Below are 20,946 nucleotides of genomic sequence, written 5' to 3'. Positions count from 1 at the left end.
GAGGAAAGCGGAAAGCTAAATAAATTATACGCAAATTGTAGAAAGTCACTGAGGAAGTGAAATAGCATTGCCATTCACATTTAATGCTTTCTTTATCAGGGTATATAAATTGTACCTCTAATAGGTTGACTGTACACTTGACTCACTTTAGCCCATCTACAGGCCATTTCTCGAAAGCAAGAAAGTTGTTTAAGACTGTTGAAGACTTAAGGTGCACGAAGAACATCTGAAGTCAAAAGATAGTCAAAGAAATTGATCAACTACGTAGTTTGCCCAGCCTACTGTTCTAGCTGCTGGCAACTAGGTAGTTGTAAGTGTAAATCAAAACCCTTCCAAGCTAGATGTCCACCACTGTGGGTACTCACACGGTATTTTTATCAAATCTCATTTCACTCGTCCTTTGAATGGGATGATTGATTGATTGTTCACAGCTTGCGTGACTGTGCTGCCCTAGATCCATCTCTAGTCTCCACACTCCAAACCGAGTTTGCATCATTGACTTTCTGCCAGCCATTTGGCTGCCAGGACACAGAGTGACATTTAATGATGTTTCAACATGGCAATATCACATTCATCACTCTTTATCACTTGTGACAGACCTAAATTCAAATGCAAACATGAAATGGAGACTGACTTCAACCCAAACCGGGATATGCTTGTGAATTGACATCTATCAACACAGACTGACAGGATACATGGAAGAGGACATAATCTGTTGCTTGTACAATAATTAAAAAATACTAGTTGTGAGACTATCCTGAGAAGTCAAGGATATTTTAATTTCATGAAGCAATAGTTCTTATAAAAAGCTTTGAGGTGCAAATAGTGTTATCTCAACTGTCATATCAACTAACATCAAATAATCTGTAACTTGGAAAAGATAATTTACTTTTAATGTAATCTTCTGCCTTATAAACTAAATATCATAATATCCATGCACGCTCCTCAGAGGGTTCTTAAGGAGAGAGGGGGGAATTATAACAATCATATGGAAGAAAAGAAAAATCAGGATAATTATATGTTTTTCTAAGCTCCTTCTTCCTCTGACTTGGTTTACCCTGCTCTAGGCACTGTTAGATTTTACACTGCAGTATTTTGTTTTGTTTTCTAAATGAAATATCCCCCTGATGCTTGCATTCTCCCAATATCCACTGACGTTTGGGAATAACAGAATATCGATAATGTATTTTAGTACTGCCTAAAAAGTAGTTGTTAAAATGTATACAAATAAAGATAAGAATCATGTGCAAGGAATTCCTATTTTTGCAGCCCCTCACCTATTCTCACTCAGTAAAAGTTCACTTCTTTTCTAGAAACTAAGAGAATCTTTGTTAAAAACAATATCAACAACAAAATCGTTAATTTAAAAAAATCGCTATTTAATCATTTCAGTTAAATGAAGGTAAAATTACTTCAAAACAAAATGTTGACACTAACTTCATGAAATCAGCAACTATGTATTTTCCTATATACTTCTATATCCACAGAAATTGATGTAGAATAAATAAATACAGAAGTATATTGAATAGACTATCATAAAACTGTTAATTTCATAATGAAGGACAGTAGCTTTTCTTATATGTTGCAATATAAAAAAAAAAGCCCTCTTATTATACTACGAACCCTCTAAAGTATATCTCTAAAAAAAAAAATTCTTTGGCCTAATCTTCCTGTACTTTAGGCCTATGGCAACTTCTGCCTTTTGCCCTAACTTTGATAACTGGAGTACCTAATTTAATCTTTTTTTTTTTTTTAAGTTTATTTATTTTTGGGACAGAGAGAGACAGAGCATGAGCGGGGGAGGGGCAGAGAGAGAGGGAGACACAGAATCGGAAACAGGCTCCAGGCTCTGAGCCATCAGCCCAGAGCCCGACGCGGGGCTCGAACTCACGGACTGCGAGATCGTGACCTGGCTGAAGTCGGACGCTTAACCTACTGCGCCACCCAGGCGCCCCCCTAATTTAATCTTTTGTTCCACTGTCAAATTCTGTAAGAATAGAGAACTATGCTTTGTATGTAAGGTAGGGCCAATTACAGAATTTATCATACTGTAAGTGCTCAGTGAATAATTATTGAGTGAAATCAATGCCCTAAAAGCATTTAGCCTCAAGAACCACAGAATGCTTATGGTGTTATAATTCCAAAGTGGCTGCTGGGGGAACCCCACCAAGTTCCCTCTTACCAGCAAGGGCATCTGTCCCTCAGCCTGTTGGTGTTAACTGTGAAAAATTCACAGCTGCCTCCTTTCCCAGAGAATTTTCTTCAGCCAAAGAGAGCCAGCTCACTCAGGGAACCATCCCTCTCCACCTGGAGTGGACTTTGCATACAAGATGCAGGCTCCTTGCCTCAAGGCAGGACCAACTCTGTGGAGGAATTTCCAGAGTCCATTTCTCACTGGGAGTACTCCCGCAATAAATCACTTGAACAGGAATTCCCATCTTGCACTCTGTTTCTAGGGAAGCTGATCTAAGGCACTCAGTGCTGTAAGTGCTCCTAGAAAACAGACTCAAAGGATAATGTCCTGGATCCTCATCACTTGCCAGCTAATCACAAGGACTCCCCCCTCTCTGGTGGTCGGTGGGTAATGAACGTCTATGGTGTCCATAGCAATGTGATTCCAATGTGTTTGAATTTGGATTGGATACAGGTGCCAGTCTCAGAAATTTGAGAAGTATGGAAGAAATAGCAACTGTAGAACCGGATGGCTATTTCTCAGCATGACTTATTCATTTAAGAGTAGAAATAACAACTTCAATAATCAGATTAGCAATTGAAAGCCAAGTGTGAGAGAAAGACTTCACGGTATTTATATAGATCCTCATCTCTGTTCGAAAACAGACAAAGCCCAGTACCGGGTACAGCATTTAATTCTGAGAGTGGCAAACATTCAGGGAGGTCTCACACATTCAAGTCTCTTTGACAAGGAAGGAGCCGGGCCCGTCACGATGGTATGAGAATATCGTGGTAGATGCATTTGAGAATGTTGAATCCTTCACGTCTCCTGTACCATTTGAATCTCCAAATATGGTCCATCCTCCCTTGTAAGAACAGAGAGACCCTCTTGCTGAAAGAAAAAGCAGAGCATTTAAACTAGGAAGATACTTTACAAGAAAATTCTTTTCCACCACAGAGTTTGTCCTCTCTCCCCCTGACCATGATAGAGTAATTTGGATCAAATTGCAGCATAACTGTCCTGGGGAAATGGCAAAAACTATAAATGGAGAAGAAAGATTGTATATTAAAGGTGCTGATACTGTGAATAACATGCACTAGTGAATGTGTCTGAGAATGAATCCTGTGGTTGTTAGAACAAGAAAGGGGGAATATAAAATTGTAAGGAAGAGTTTATACAGGAGCATTATACAGGATCCAACACATTGGCGAGGACCCAGTTGACAATTCTATTATGCTTGGCTCTTGCAAGCTTAGAAAAAGTGACAAAAGTGATGGTTAATAATAAATGGAGGACAGATGCCAGAACTGTCATAACAAGCTAGCAAAACGGCTCAAGAGTCTCGGAGAAATCAGTGTGTTAGAATCAATCCATCATAAATCCAACTTAGAACATGGTTCTAAGTGGACTCTGCGTGGGCTCTGAGCAGCTTCCAATAACCAGTGGGTAAATGCAATGGGAAGAAAGATTCTAAAATACCAGAAAATCTCGGTAGTAGCTGTTTCTTTATTTTTTATTTAAAAAATTTTTTTTGTTTAATTTTTGAGAGACAGAGAGAGACAGAGCACGAGAGAGGGAGGGGCAGAGAGGGAGACACAGGATTGGAAGCAGGCTCCAGGCTCTGAGCTGTCAGCACAGAGCCCGACGCAGGGCTCAAACCCATGAACTGTGAGATCATGACCTGAGATGAAGTTGGGGGCTTAACCGACTGAGCCACCCAGGTGCCCCAGTAGTAGCTATTTCATTCGGATGGAAAAAATTCAGTTGAGTAAATGTAAGGATGAAACCGGCTTTATCCAACAATTCATGAATTGGTCATCATCTCACATAATAACAGAAAAAAAAAGCCCTGTCAAGCTGCAAAAAATGGAATAGTTTTTAAAAATAGAAAGTGAGCAGAAAAGAAGAAAATCATTAGTAAAGAATACACCGTTTGAGGCAAAATCACCTTCCTAAGGGGAAAAGAAGGGGATCTATTGGGTGGATTATCTCACCAGTGCTGACCAGGTAACTTAATGTTGACTGATAAAGTATTACATTCCTGGAAGGTTGAAACTACAGTTAGGTTAGGTACTAAATCTTAGGTGGCTCGCGTGTAGTTTAGTACAAGTGATCCCATTTTGGGCCTCCCGTATCCCCAGTAGCAATAGGAACAATAAGATCCTGGAAGAGCGGAAGCCAGTTGGCAGCATTTAACCATCGGAAGCAAGGTGAGTATGACGGTGTTAGCTGGAAACAAGCTTGGAATGTCAATCAGGGATATGACCAGCGAGTGTCTGTAAAGATGGGATTATAGGGGCACCTGGGTGGCTCAGTCGGCTGAGCGTCTGACTTTGGCTCAGGTCATGATCTCGCGGTTTGTGAGTTCGAGCCCCGCGTCGGGCTCTGGGCTGACAGCTCAGAGCCTGGAGCCTGCTTCGGATTCTGTGTCTCGCTCTTTCTCTGTCCCTCCCCTGCTCACGCTCTGTCTCTCTCTGTCTGAAAAATGAATAAAGCATTAAAAATAATAATAATTAAAAAAAAAGATGGGATTGCTGCACTGCGTGTCTCCGAGAGCTGCACTGATGGACAGTGAAAAATATTTAATGCATCATTAGAAGAGATTAAGAGTGAAGATGCTGAGGCCAACATTTTACCCATTTCTAGATCTAAGTCAGTTCCATGGATGGAGAGGTCCGATCCCCATTAGATGGCCCTTGTAACACTAGAAGAAAGTTACCTTTCCAGGTGTTATCTTCCCAGTCTTCCAAGAAACCTATGATCATTTTCTGGGGTAACCATACACTGGGCAAGTCGTCTGTCAAGTTCGAGGGCAGTGGGATATAGGGCAAACATGAGGCTCGAACAGTAATTGGAGTTTTAACCCAGAACCATCCCCAAATCTGCCTATTGCGTACATGGAGCACCCCATAGTCATGTCTTCAGATGACACATAAATGACTTACATGGACATTCTTGGTTGTTTATAACACTCTCAATAAGACAAGAGCTACTATAATGGGAAAATACATGTGGAAGCCTCTGAAACTGCCCCTTCCCCACTCTCGAGATAATACATAACAAGCAATAATGTATCCCAAGGGAATGACCCAAGTAGATACCCACACTAAGAGATTCAAAGGATGTACTTAATGTAGAAGTCTGGCCCCATGCGTAACTGGGTAGGTCGTGCCAGGTAATGGGAGACTACCGCAAATTACACCAAGCAGTAGCTAAGGTATTTTGAAAACACCTCTTGTGATTTTTGATATGGCTCTGCCCCACGAAAGTTGTGTTTCAACAATTAAAGCAAACTAAAGATGTCTAAAGATACACAAAAGCTAGAAGAGCTCATCACCAGCAGACTCACACTGTAGAAAATGTAAAAGAAAATCCTCCAGGCAAATGGCTGTTAACGAGACTCAGTGTGCTGATAATTTTGCAATACGTACAAATATTGAATCATTGTGTTGTGCACCCTGAAACTAATGTAATATGTCCTTTATACCCCAATTGAAAAAAAACATCATACTTAAATATCAATATAAGTAGAATTAGCTCTTATTATCAAATAAATGATCAGCATTACCTGACTACAAACTTAATTTTACCAGAAAAACAATAGCTGGTTTTATTTGTATATTAAAATTGAAGAATCCTTGTATTCATTGTTATGGGATAGCTAGGAAAATATTTTACCTAGTTGGTGAGATTATTGCTGTTGCAGCAAGCTAACTTAGCATATGAACCCAATGGTATAGATTCGCTCAAGGACTCTTGCTGTGAAAAGTAATTGAAAATATTGTCAATTCTCCCACTTGGACAAGACATGTAATTTTAGACCAACCTCCAATATTTTCACAGTTACTGATTCATTCTTTATTCCACTCATTTAATGTGAGAATTTGACAAATATGATTTTTTTCCTATCCAAAGTCATTGTTTGAATCAGTCTTCTCATTCGATCAGTATACATGTCAAAGACAAATATTAATTTACACATCACCACAAGCTAAAATATTGAGTAGGAAATAACATAATCAATGTAAAAATATTGCGTACACTATATTTAAAAAATTGAATCAACTGAGATCAAACACAGAATTCACCACTCACTCTCGGCACAGGTACAAAGTATTTGAAACACTTCTCTGCTTATCAAGACATGCTTGACTTTGAAGAAACCTAAGCCATTCGATTTTTATTAAAAGCCTTATAACACCCCCCCACACACACACACACATATCTTCCCATGTTAACGAATAAGGGCAATAGATGTAAAATATCAACTGTTACCTATCTGTTTGAATTAATTACCTTGGACTAGTAAGGATGTAATTTCATTGTAATTTTATTTGCCATAAGCTCTTTTGACTTGGTCCTGTCAGTGATGATTGCAATTCACTGAAGACCATTTGTTTGCATTCCTTATTTAAAACGGAAAACAAAATAAAGACATTCTGCTATGCCTCTACTTTTGCTTGATTTGGGGACAAAAAGTGTAGAAGATACACTGAACTTAAAATAATCAATCCTATCCATGAAAAGACCGAAGTCTGATTTAGGGAGCAAACACTTCAATAAGTCCTGCTTTGATCAATTATATGTCAGAAGACAGTTAGATAAAGAGTAATGGAAACTTGAGTGAAATAGCAAATTCTGTTCTGAGGATTCATGTCATAATTTTGAAAGGAGGTACTAATTACTCTGGTCTTGTTAGCACTTATCCCCAAAGCCAGAAAAATATTGTTACTTGTTACATGTTCAGTCCATACAGTGGATGATTCTCCTGGTTCCTAGTCACGTCTTGCCTGATTTGCTGCAATAGCTCTTCCCCCATCTTACTCCCATTTATTCTACTCTCTCCCAAACAGCTGTATCATTTTTCCAAAACTATGTGAGGTTGTATCATTCTTCTACTTAAATATAAATGGCTTCTGGTTAAACCTCGACAACCCCCCAGCGATCGTTCATAGTCTATGAGACTTTCCATGACCTGGAGCCCCCCTACCTGGTTTTCCAATCTCCTTTCATGCTATTATCCATTATGCCCCAGCCATTCTGGACTTTTCTGGGATACTTTAACACACATTATCAAGACTTATAAAAACTTTAATATTTTCTTTCCTTTTTCCCTGGGCTAATTTGCTTCCAAACGTTTGTGTGACTCATTTCTTCTCAACATTTAAGATATTCGTCAACTGTCACCTGATCACCTGTTTGGAATGCCTCTTTTGTGGCCTTCAGTCCCTCTCCCTTATCCTACTTTTTTTTTATGATACTTATAACTAATTTTAAGTTATGTTATGATTTATTCATATTGTTTATTATATATATTCCTTATGTTTTGTTCTCTGCCATATCCCCAGCACTTAGAACTATGGCTGGCAATACATATTTGTTTTATTTAAAATTTTTTAAGCGTTTATTTATTTTTTTTCAAGAGAGAGAGAGAGCATGCGAGCAAGCGGGGGCAGGGCAGAGACACAGGGAGACACAGAATCCAAAGCAGGTTCCAGGCTCTGAGCTGTCAGCTCAGAGCCCGACGTGGGCTCAAACCATGAACTGTGAGATCATGACTTGAGCTGAAGTCAGGAGCTTAACGAACTGAGCCAACCAGGTGCCCCAGTAATACATAGTTTTGAATGTCTGTATCTAGTTTTGAAGTATGATGAGAAGAAAAAAAATAACCATGTAGATATATGAAATATTAAAAATAAGGCATGCAGTTATAATAGTAAAGCCAATATATAACACAAACATTTGGAAGTTTGCAATGACTTAAATAAATAATATGCCAGCTTATTGAATTTTTGCACTTGAAAAATGTGGTAGCACTTTTTGGGTGTTGGTGAAAGTCATTGGAAGATATAAGCAAGTACCATATGTTCATATTTGGTTTAGTAGATGTTGTGGCAACCTGAATAATGGCTTACTAAGATGTCCCCATCCTAATCCCCAGAATCTGTGAGCATGTTGTTTTATATAGCCAAAAGACTTTTGCAGATATGAGGAAGTCGAGTATCTTGAGATGGAGAGATTATCCTGGATTGTTCACGCAGGCTCAATGCAATTACCAGCATTCTTATAAGGGGAAAGCAAGATAGCAGACCAGAGAAAGTAATGTGATGATGAAAAGGGAGAGAAAGGAGAGATTTGAAGAAGGTTTGTTGCTTTGATGGTGGAAGAAGGGGCCAAGGGCCAAGGAACACAGACACCTCTGGAAGCCGGAAAGGGCAAATAAACAAGATTCTGCCCCAGATAGAGATCTTAGAATGAAACAGCCCTGCAGCACTTTAATTTGGTTCCTGGAACTGATTGTGGACCCAGAAGTCCAAAATATCAGATATCTAGAACTGTAAGTAATACGTTTGCTTTGTTTTATGACACTGAGTTTGTGGTAATTTGTTACAGCAATGATAATAAACTCATACAGAAAGGACAGCTGTGTTATGTTGATAGACGTTAGAAGACGGTAGAGAGGGGCGAGCAGATTGGAGGCTTCTGCAATAGCTCAGAAGTGACAGTTATGTCTCGGAAAAGTACAAGGACAGCAGTAATGGGAGAAGACTTTAAATGCAAAACTGTTTCTGAAAATGGACAAAAGTTGGTGATTTATTTGATGTTGGGCAATTGGAGAATTCACTGGAGTAAGAAAATCAAAGATAAAGGTATCGATTTCTGGCTGGGGCAAATCGGCAAATGGGAATTCATTAACTATGCAAGGTAAGGAATGAGTTAAGAATTGAATGTTATGAATGCCATTTTACATATTCTGTTTGAGATTTTTTCTGGATATTCAAGAAAAAAGAGGCTTAGTACGAGGTTGGAAATAATGGTCCTAATTTCAAGAACTTAAGACATAGGGGAAGTTAACAGTAGGATACGGGTAAAAAACATATTATCCCAGTGAAATATCAAAGATTGATATACCATTGTAAGCATGTTCGTTGCGAGAAATGGGTAATATCAGCCATGAGAAAAAATATATATAACATGGTGGAAAGACACTGAGATATCTCATAGAACTGAAGGAAAATTTAAACATTCAAAGGTTAACCTCTCTGTCTCTGTGCCCACCATTCCAAATTTGAAGGCGGGGCATCCTGTTTCTCTGATAAAGCCACAGTCAATTGCAGGCACCATGTACCCACTCTTAGGTCTATAGCATTACAAGTTCTGTCCCTTTCCCAGAGATGCAGTTTGGGTTTTTTGTTTCTTTGGTTGGTTGGTTGGTTGGTTGTTTTCCTTCCTATTCTCTTTGTCTGTTCAGTTTCTAGAAGCCCTAAGGGTTCTTCTTCTTTCCTCTGAATAATAAGGCTTTTGATTCAAAGGGTGGACAGGACACATGGAGAAGAGTAGGTTTTCAGCTTGGCTGTTGTGCCTACCCTCAGCCAGAAGCCAGAGGAAAGCTTCTTCAGATTCCTCTCTAGGGCTAGTGGGTTTAAGAGAGGAAAGGATGGTAAAAGCAGGCAAATCTTCGTATCCCAGAAGCCCCCAGAAATCGACATTCTCACACCAGCCAGGCTTGGTCATTACTGATTCATTAATATTTAGCTGGATCTTCTCCCGACTTAGATGGCATTCAGCAGCACCTGTCCCAGGTGTACATATAAATGCTTAGGTCTTTCCCTTGTAGGGACCTATCTCTCCCCAGATGCTGACTTGCTGGCCCTGAATCTGCTGTGCTGATCCTTTCAAGAAATGTTATTAATTGGCAATTTGTCCCCTTTTTTTTTTCTTTTTTTAATCATTGTGGGGGAAGAGAATGAGGCTTTTCCAAGTCTCTACATTTCTTAGATGGAATGTGATGTCTTGAATAACATTTGGATTCACATGAATTGTTGCAACTTTCTTACAGTTAATTCTTCAAAAAACAAGGAATGACAATATAGAAATATACTATAATTTAAGATCTGATGCCTCATTACAACGGTTTAATCCCTTATTTTTAGACATGATTCAATAAATGTGCATTGAGCGTTTATTGTAGATGTCATGTGTAGTCTGCCCAGATGGTAACAGCCTCCTTCAGAAAGCAGTTTGTAAGGTATACTGATGTATTGTCTATCCACTGAGTGGAGTAATTTTGGCAGCAATTGTAATATGTGAAATTTCCAAATATCATTTCTATTTTTACATATGCAGTTATATTTGGATGCGTTCCAATATAGCTTTAACAGCTGAAGGAGTTATTTAACTCAAGACAAAAAAAATAAATAAATAAAGAGAAACGAAAAGAAAGAAAGATTCATTGACAGTGCCTAAATCTACTCTCTATAATGAGAACAGGATGTCATTTTCTAAGTTACCAAACAGAAAAAGAAAGAGAGACAGATGGGCAGAATACTATAATTAATGAGCATCACGGCTCCGTGTAAATGTATCTTTCTTCCTCACTCGTGTTAGAGGGACACTTAGGCATGCGGTTAGGGGACACATTCCTGTCCCGCTCCTAAAAGTCCCTTCCAGATTGCTGGCTAGCTGCTGTCTGGTTCTGTCTCACAATGCCCTTTAATTTTGCCTAGGAGTGGCTTTTCTCCTCTACCGGAACAAGATGCCGAGCCTGGAGAATTTCAGCTGCTCCTTCTGCTGTTTCCGAGTGTTCTCAGCCGACTACCACACCCACAGCATCTGCGCTTCTGAGAGTACCTGTTCTCATGCCAAGCGCCCTGTACCTGCCGGCTAGGCTAGACCCCGGGGGTGCTTTTCCTTCTTGTTTCTGAGCCTTGACCAAACCAGGACGAGGCCTGTTAGAGGGGCCTTTTTCTCCTTTGAAATTTATTTCAATTTTGTCATTTTGCCAGGAACAGAACTCCTGTCTTTATAAGTGAAATCTCAAAAATGCCCTCCCCAAGGCACAGAACCCAGTGAATTTCTAACCAGCCCTCTTCCTTCAACTGAATTAACTTCTGCGGAAGTCTCGGCAATTTTACTAGTAGTTCCAGAGTCTGTGCCCACTGTGTGTGAACTACGCGTTCATATTGGATAAAACACTATATTCGAATGTTGCCTAACTTTATGCTTGACCCTAAGTACAGGTAGCATTTTAAGAATTACTTTAGGGGCGCCTGGGTGGCTCGGTCAGTTAAGAAGCTGACTCTTGATTTCACCGCAGGTCATGATCTCAGTGTTTGTGGGATCGAGCCCCAGGCCCGGCTCAGGGCTAACAGCGAGGTGCCTGATTGGGATTCTTTCTCCCCGCCTCTCTCTCTGCCCCTCCCCCCACACTCTCTCTCTCAAAATAGATAAATAAACTTCAAAAAGATTATAAATACATAAATTGCTTTATAGTATACGTAGACTTGTTCCTTCACGCAGCGTGAAATAAACACTAAGGAAAAAAAATCAGAGTTCCCTTGAAGTGTCTTTAGGTATTAATTTTAAATTACATTTTTTATACCCCTTCAAGGTTCGCTGAGTTACCTTCTAGCAGACAAAGTCCTCTTCTGTTAAATGAGAGTCCAGAATTCTAAAATAAACTCATCAGTACATAGTTGCATATCTTCATTTTATCAAATTTTTTAATTGAGGAAACAAGAAAATTCTGTAGAGCAGCACTGGCCAACAGAAATGGAATGCACGCTACAAATGCGAGCTCTGTGTGTCATTTAACTTTCCAGTGGCCACATTTGTAAACAGTTTTGTAAAAGATGAAGTTCATTGTAACAACAAGTTAGTTAACCCTAAATATTATCATTTTAATATGAATCACTAATCATTAACAAAATATTTTTCATTATTTTTCTCATGCTAAGATTCTTTGAAATATGACCTCTAATCTAAGCCTAGAGTTCCATTCTATGCAGACTGGTGACGTTTTAAGGGGTCAATAATGTGGCCAGTGGTTCGTACAGATGCTAATTCAATGCATGTGTTGTGATAAGGACTACATGTCTAGAGTCTCTTCTTCAGACCATGGCAAGATGGTCATCATCCTAATATTTTGGCTAAAACACGGACGGGGCATTTGGTGGCTCAGTCAGGTGAGCATCTGACTCTTGATTCCGGCTCAGGTCTGGAGCTCAGTTTTGCGCATTCGAGCCCCGCATCACGCTCCGTGCTGACAGGGTGGAGCCTGCTTGGGATTGTGTCTCTCTCCCTCTCTCTCTGTCCCTCCCCTGCTCACGTGCTGTCTCTGCCTCTCTCAATATAAATAAGTAAACTTAAAAAACTGGGGCGTCTGGGTGGCTCAGTCGGTTGAGTGTCCGACTTCGGCTCAGGTCACGATCTCCCAGTTCGTGGGTTCGAGCCCCGCGTCGGGTCTGAGCTGACCTCTTGCTCAGAGCCTGGAGCCTGCTTCAGATTCTGTCTCCTTCTCTCTCTGCCCCTCCCCCGCTCACACTGTGTCTCACTCTGTTTCTCAAAAATAAATACATGTAAAAAAAATTTTTTTAAATTAAATCATGGACAATAGCTGTTAAAATACAAATACTATCTCAAAGGAGTAATGCACAAATGACACCAACACCATTAGCAAGCATTAAACATGTAAGGCAGATAACTTTACCCAATTAGTTCTCAAATCTTGTACTATGGCTCTTGGAAATAGGATATTTAGACCTATATGCTTGAATATTTCCCTTTCCAGCACCAATCTTAGCATATTGTAAATACTAGCTACTCAGATAAACATGTGCATTGATTATCTCATGAACCAAGGGAAGAAAAACTGCTGCACATTTGGAATATGTAAAACATGGCATGATATTATAGGATATTTTAAAAGCCCTAGTAACTCAAGAGAGAGAGTGTGTGTAGGCAGCAATGGATGAGAGAAGACATCTAACAACATAGCTCTAACTGGTATCCGGGTGAGAAGGATAACCCGTAAGAAATTTCCAGTAGCAGAACTACTTAAAGAATTGTGAAAACGAGTGATGTCTTGAATGAGAATGCAATTCTTTATCTGGCTTCCCTTTCTACTGTAAAAATGGTTCCACGTTCTCCAGTTTGCTATAGCTGTGTCTTTTTTTCTAACTTGACCTCTGACCATTGTTATAAGAGTTCCCCACTTCTAGATATCAAATAGTCATGATGTTTAGGTTATAGAAAAGCTGTTATATTGAAAAGGCAAGAATATAGTGATTTAAACATGAAAGGTGTTTATTTCTATATTACAGCAGTTGCCGTGGTTCCTGGCTGGGGTAGTCTACCCCAAGCCTTCCATGTTCTTGCTCACCATGTGTATGGTATTACCCTCTATTATACATAGTTGAGAAAGGCTGCAGCTACATATCTACATTCCAGCTTGTGGAATGTGATAGAAGAAATAAAGGATAAGCTCTTCTACACTGAAGAGTGCAAGTCCACTAAGTGTGTCCGGAAATGTAGATTTAAAGATTTCATTCATATCCCCTCCGATCAGCTGGGATCTATTTACATGGCAACACTTAGCACCAACAGCTTAGCTAAGTCTCTGATTACCATGGAGAAAGGCAGACATATGGGGACATCTGTAAGCATCTACCATTCATGCACACATATTGCGTATGTAAATTTCTCACTATATACAAATGTATATATACATAATTATACGTATAGATGAATAACCATCATAGATTGCACGTATAAATGCTCACATATGCAACCGAGTGTAGCTATAAGACTACCCCTTTTTGTTTCCATTTTCTGGTTTCAGAATAGAAATAGTCACACTCTGGTCTTCTGGTAGTCCTGATTTAAGAATTCAGTGGCAAGGGATAGCATTGTATAAATTCTTTCCTACATTTTTCAAATGAAATTTTCCTGAAAAATATTGTGTTTGTTTTGTACATTGTCCACAGAGCATAGGGCAATATTTCAAGTACGCATGTATGTTTAGGAATTGAAAATGAATTTCTTAAAACAAAATAGAATAAAAGTATAGATTACAATAGAATGCGTATTCTAGTTAGTTTTTATTACTGTAACACCTTTTAAATATAGAGTCCAGAAAATAGAGCATAAATAAATACAATGATGAATAAAACTGCAAATACTCAAAAGGGGACAGATTATCTATAGAAGAAATGACAAGAGAGTTATATTTTAAAACGTCTGATCTCATTAATTACTTTTCAAAAGCATGCAAAAGCTAATTTTTGAAGGCCAGATTTAACTCTTCCTAGCTCTTTAGGTACCCTGTGTTTTGATATGATCGTATAAGCATTGTTTTACCACAGTAAGAACACTACGTTAAGGTGAACTCATAATTTGAAACAAACGAGGTAAAAAACCAGCACAGAGCATTGTCTGATAGTGTCACTTTTCACTGATAAATACAACCTCCCACGGGGCGCCTGGGTGGCGCAGTCGGTTAAGCGTCCGACTTCAGCCAGGTCACGATCTCGCGGTCCGTGAGTTCGAGCCCCGCGTCAGGCTCTGGGCTGATGGCTCAGAGCCTGGAGCCTGTTTCTGATTCTGTGTCTCCCTCTCTCTCTGACCCTCCCCCGTTCATGTTCATGCTCTGTCTCTCTCTGTCCCAAAAATAAATAAACGTTGAAAAAAATTAAAAAAAAAAATACAACCTCCCAAATTATGCATCATTCTTTTACTATAGGAAACATAGTTAAACTTTGCAGGAGCTAAAAGAGCAAAAAGAAGCCTTTTTTTTTACTTAAACACCCTTTATATCTTATAAGATCAGGAAGCACTCACAGATATTTCAACATCTGTATCCTATGTAATACAGACTTTTACTTATACTCACTACTTGTAAACCAAGGATTTTTACTTCCTATAATTAGGAAGGTAGGCCTCTACAAACTAAGCAAAAAAAATAAATAAATTATATCTCAATAAGTCAGTCCAAATGTACGTTCTGTTTTTACAGGCTTACTTTTCTTTAATTCTGCATTGTTTATAGTTAAGTACTGGCTGTGAAGCAAAAGATATTAAAATTGAAATGTTTTCAAAAGCCAAAAGAGCTGAAAACATTTTTTTTTACTAAGTCAATAAGACACTAAGGGGATCAAGCATAATCCACTTTAAAACACAGTAAATTCTTCCTGAAATGGAGGTTTAGTTTTAATGCTTATGATATTTAAATATGCATATTCCATAACATTATTAGCTAGAAAGAGTAGACTGAGGCTTTAATAGAATAGGAGAACCCTGTGAAAATGAGTTTAAGTGCATATAGCTAAAGATGTGGGATGAATCACAATAAATCTCATGATGTTAAACTTAAGTTTCCCGGGCGCCTGGGTGGTGCAGTCGGTTAAGCGTCCGACTTCAGCCAGGTCACGATCTCGCGGTCCGTGAGTTCGAGCCCCGCGTCAGGCTCTGGGCTGATGGCTCAGAGCCTGAAGCCTGTTTCCGATTCTGTGTCCCCCTCTCTCTCTGCCCCTCCCCCGTTCATGCTCTGTCTCTCTCTGTCCCAAAAATAAATAAACGTTAAAAAAAAAAATTTTAAAAACTTAAGTTTCCAAATCAAATATTCACAATTCAAATTTCGAAATTGTTCTTCATATGTAGTAGCAAATTCATCTCCAGCAGAAATCAGAACAAAGATAAAAGAAGAACATTTAGGGATTTTTAACATATTTATTTGTGTTCATGTTTATGTTACTCCAATTCTTTTTTTTTAATTTTTAATGTTTTTACTTATTTTTGAGAGAGACAGAGAGAGACAGAGGGCGAGCAGGAGAGGGGCAGAGAGAGAGGGAGACACAGAATCTGAAGCAGGCTCCAGGCTCCGAGCGGTCAGCACAGAGCCCCATGTGGGGCTTGAACCCACGAACCATGAGATCACGACCTGAGCCAAAGTTGGATGCTCAACCCACTGAGCCACCCAGGCATCCCACATTACTCCAATTTTCATATGCTGCGCCATAAAACATATGATGGATCTGGGAAAACCATGCGAGCTCATTGATTTGAAGATTGTATTGCCAGAATAAGGACTTGTGTTCTCTTGTATGATGCCAGATTGGAATCAAAACCCATAATTTCTGAGGGAAAGGCACCAATCTGAGGGACTTAGAAGGTTTCTGAAATTGGGAATTATTAGATTCCACTTTGTGCTTCTGGTTTGAAGTAAGGTTTGTACATTCTAGAACTGGAATCACATATCGAATTTTCATGCTTTTTAATTTTTTCTACAAACTTGTCATCAGTTCTCTTGGCCATCTATACATCTATATCTATTATGAATGCATTTTGAAAACAGTATCTACTGATAGAGTATCCTGCTCATTTTCCTTCTATCAGTGTCATAATGTCTGTCTCGGATCATAAGAAATTCTCTGATGAGAATAAATGCTTGTAAATTTGTCTTTATAGAACAATATAAATACCACAAAGTTTAGGGGCGCCTGCGTGGCTCAGGGGGTTGAACATCCAATTTTGGCTCAGGTCATGATCTCATGGTTCGTGAGTTTGAGCCCCACATGGGGCTCTGCACTGATGGTGTGGAGCCTGCTTGGGATTCTCTCTCTCTCTCTCTCGCTCTCTCTCTCTCTCAAAATAAATGAATAAACTTAAAAAAAATAAATACCATGAAATTTAAATGCTTTTTGAAAAGGATGCCACAGAAGTAAATGGCAAAATAGAACATGGTGATACATATAATACTGAGAAGTTGGTAAATAGATGTGTGTATCTATCTGATGACTGTGTATTTATGTAGGTTGAACACAAATGTTTGTCAAATCATACAGAAATAATAATTTGCGAGATCACTTTGATTCTTTACTTTAAAAATGGTGCCAAATTTTGGTGTTTTTTTTTTCCTTTGGGTCCATATTTTAATGCTTTCCTTTCTAAAAATACAAAGTTATATTCACATATGGGACACTTTTAACATAGTCTTTGCGATAAACATTTTGGAATTCTGATGGAACTATTACTGTCCCTGCCAGTGGAGGATGTCGGGGGTGGGGGTAGAAAATGTGGAAGAAAACATTTCTCAAAGAGATTATGTATTGTTTTTTCTCTTTTCACAGAAAACCAGCCACTGTTAATTTTGAAATCATCTGTTTTCTGAAGAGGGCTATATGCCATTGGCCAGCTGGGCAAAACCAAGAAATACTCTTCAGGACAGGGTGCTCAAGGTTGATAACAAGCAGGTTTGGATGTAGAGGAATAGCAAAGTCACAGACCTTGAAGTGACAGACACCATGGAGCTGAAGCAACTATCAAACTCTAAAGGGTTTAGTTCCTGCACATCTTGATGAAAGGCTTAAGGCAAAAAACAAAACAAAACAAAACAAAACAAAAAAACATAATGCAGTTTACTTCTCCGATAATTAAAGTCTTAAATGCCTTGGACTTTGGAAATCCGTTGGTTATATTTTCGTTTCTTTAATTTGTTTGTTTCATGCCTATATGGACTATTTTTATTTAGATTCTTCTTTATATCACTTAATCTGTAAGGGTTTTAAGGTTTCTTCTTTATTTAGATATTCTATTCTTGAGTAATAGTTTGGGCGCATAGAATCTTCAGCTTAGAGGTAAATGGGGCATTGAGAGCTAGCTTACATTGCACTGCCCCCAAGGCTATGAAATCATAGAAGCTCAATACAAAATAATTCACAAAAAAACTCCGCTCTTACATAATACCTTTTTCCATTATTACTTTTAGTAAACATTTTACTCCAGAAGCTAGTGAAAAAATAAGTACCATTTAAATCATTCACTGTATAAGATACTTGAATACGGCAAAGTTCCGATATAAGCCAAGGGAAAAAACAAATGAAAATTTAACATATTGCATTAAAAACGGACACTTCATGAAATACATCAACCTTTCAGATTATATACAAAAATTAAACAAGCAATTTGTATTGTAAAATAACTCAATAAAGCACAGGTCAGCATTTCCCAGGGCCTGTTTTGAGTAAACTATTCCCTTTAGATGATCTGTTCAAAGTGGCTCATTCCATTGCCGAACACTGTGGCAAACTATGCACACTGCACTGTTTGGGGGACAGATTTTTCATAGAATCATTTCAAATAGAACAAAACACTTTTCCTTATAGAGACCTGTTAATTTTATCACCCACAACATTTACCAAAGTTATTTGTTCACCAGATCACTTTTTCCTTGAAAATCTGCCATTTCATGAAATATATGTCTTAAGAAAGAACTCTGGTGGCGGGGGGGGGGGGGGGGGGGCGTGCCTGGATGGTTCAGTCAACTAGTTAAGGCTCACTTCGGCTCAGGTCATGATCTCAGGGTTCATGGGTTCGAGCCCCACATTGGGCTCTGTGCTGACAGCTCAGAGCCCGGAGCCCGCTTCGGATTCTGTGTCTCCCTCTCTCCCTGCCCCTCACCTGCTCACTCTCTGCCTCTCTTTCTCTCAAAAATAAACACTAATTTTTTTTAAAAAAAGAATACATTCTGGGATATAATGTCATTTATTCAATTTATATATGTCAAATGAAAAAGCATTTAAATATATAATATACTGATTAATTGTTGTTATTCATGTATTAGTTGCTAATTAATAATATAATAATATATACATTAGTAATCTTTTTGTTAGACTCATGTATGTGAAATCTTATCCCCTAAGTATTTTAGTTACAATTATTTTGATGTTTCCTCCAGATCTTATGTTGTTTCTGTATCTTATGAGTTTTGTGCTTTCAATTTTTTTTTGTCTCTTTCTTTCGTTTCAGAGGGTTTTTTCTACAATATTTAGTGCTCCGTGGACATCAATTCTTATTTAAGAGAACAGCATTAAAAATTGTTCGGAACACGCACACACAAAAATTGGTTCCTTTTTCTATTAGCCCTCTCATTGCATTTCAGTATAGTATTTTATCAATTAAAAACAGAAACAATAAAAAAAAACCATCAGTTATAAATGCTGATTTAAAAACACAAACTATCACAAGATGCTGAGTATTTTTTTTCAAATATTAGCATATCAGGTTCAAATGATTAATTGAATATGGTTTGGTACGATCAACTTCAATCACCAAGTTCTTAAATAACAAAATATTAACTTATTTTAGTGATCTTGACTATCTCATATCTTTCATTCCAAATTCTTCATTACAGGACAAGGACGTGGCTGGGTCCACATTTAGGCATACATGGGCCACCAGTGATATCAGATATAAAGGACGAGCATTTCTTTTAAAAACTCTCCTGTAATTTGAATATTCTTTTCTCTTATGCATTAAATTTTCACATGAAGCCTTTATCATTTTCCCCATTTTGTCCTGCTTTTAACAAAATAATTTTAGCGACATAAAACTCTATTTTTCTTGAAAATCTGCTCCAAGAGAAGATCCAATAGAACATTTATTTTTTTTTTAATGATCCCATAATTGTTTGAAATCTCTTTCTCAACACCTCAAACACCTTTGGATGTTTTCCCTTGAATGAAGAAAAATCCTCTCATTCAATCCTCATTCAATCTCATTCAATCCCAAAACCCATAATATTACAACATAATACTTGCAATAAATATAGCTATTTAGACAACCCTTAACTACTCAAAATCACAAATGTTTCAACCACTCTGCCAATGTTATGTATCGGCGGGCTGATCATCAGTGACCGTGAATCATTTGACACGTAAGTAACCGAGCTCCTGGCAGAAGTGGTTGATGTTAGAAAATCCTAGTTTATTCCAAAACCACATCATGTAAGTAAAGGTGATCTCAGTCTCCTCTTACGCTGTCCCTCACAGCACTTATGTCCAGCACTGTCTCCTTCCCTATGAAATCATTCAGTCAACATGTAAGGTGTTTTGATGAAAAAATCAAGGACAGTAAGGAAGGTCAAGTGTAGACTCACAAGTCTCCTTCTCTAAAAATTAGGCAAAAGATATCAACATAAGGATTGAATGAGTTTAAATGGAACAACCATAATATATTTATTTTTAAAGGGAGACTAATTCTGAAAAATAATATCCAAATATGTAACAAAACTGGAAAGCATATGAAAATATGGCTTAAAAGAATGATGTGACCAGCATTTTCAATTGTGAGATACATGTAAAAACTCCTCTGCAGTTTATAACTACAACACTATTTATAGAGTAGGCTGCTACTGACACTTTGGCTAATAGAACAGTTTTCCTTCGCTGAAAATATAACCACTGTCTGAGGTGTACCAGATGCCAGGCTGCCTTATTTATTGGTATTTCCCAATTTTATATTGATTTCCTCAGTTGCTGTTCATGTGTTTTAGGCATGACTACCCAGAAAACAAACAATCAAAAACATCCAGGTCATTTGTTTTTTGTTTTTTTTTTCTTTTTTGGAAAGTTATTTGTCTCCTAAAAATCAGCCTAGCACTTAATTAAAGTTTAGTTTCCAAACAACTTTAGTTTGGATTAATGTGATGAGGCTGTTTTCCATGTTGTTCACTTTTCCCCATATTCAAATTAATTTTGGTGGTTCAGTTCAACAAAACATTTTGCAAATGACTGTAAACATTTTGCCAACTGAGTATCATCCACACATCATGTATTCTTTAACAAGAACAAAATAAGCATGCTTATTCAGTCATAATTATATTCAGTCAATCAGAAACATCACCTGCCATCTTTTTAGGGACAGACCCACCAGGGAGTCTGAAGAACTCTCACGAGGGCAGATTGTGGAATGCCAGCTTCCTCACTTAATGTAACTGTAAGGTGTTCCTCAATTACCTCAAGAATCCTACGTTTTCCAAATAACTTAGAGTGAGGTTTAGAAAAATTCCTGAAAAAAAAAAACTGAGTAGGCTCTTGGATTCAATATCTATTGAAATCAGTTCCAAATGTCATGGTGTTTCATATACTCAGTCCATAGAAATATATCTTCACAATTGTTTGTTTTCCTAAACAACTCTTAAAGAACAACTTGCTGGA

Source organism: Leopardus geoffroyi, chromosome D3 (genome assembly GCF_018350155.1).
Source record: "Leopardus geoffroyi isolate Oge1 chromosome D3, O.geoffroyi_Oge1_pat1.0, whole genome shotgun sequence".
NCBI classification, from domain to species: Eukaryota; Metazoa; Chordata; class Mammalia; order Carnivora; family Felidae; genus Leopardus; species Leopardus geoffroyi.
This window is presented reverse-complemented; position numbering follows the sequence as displayed.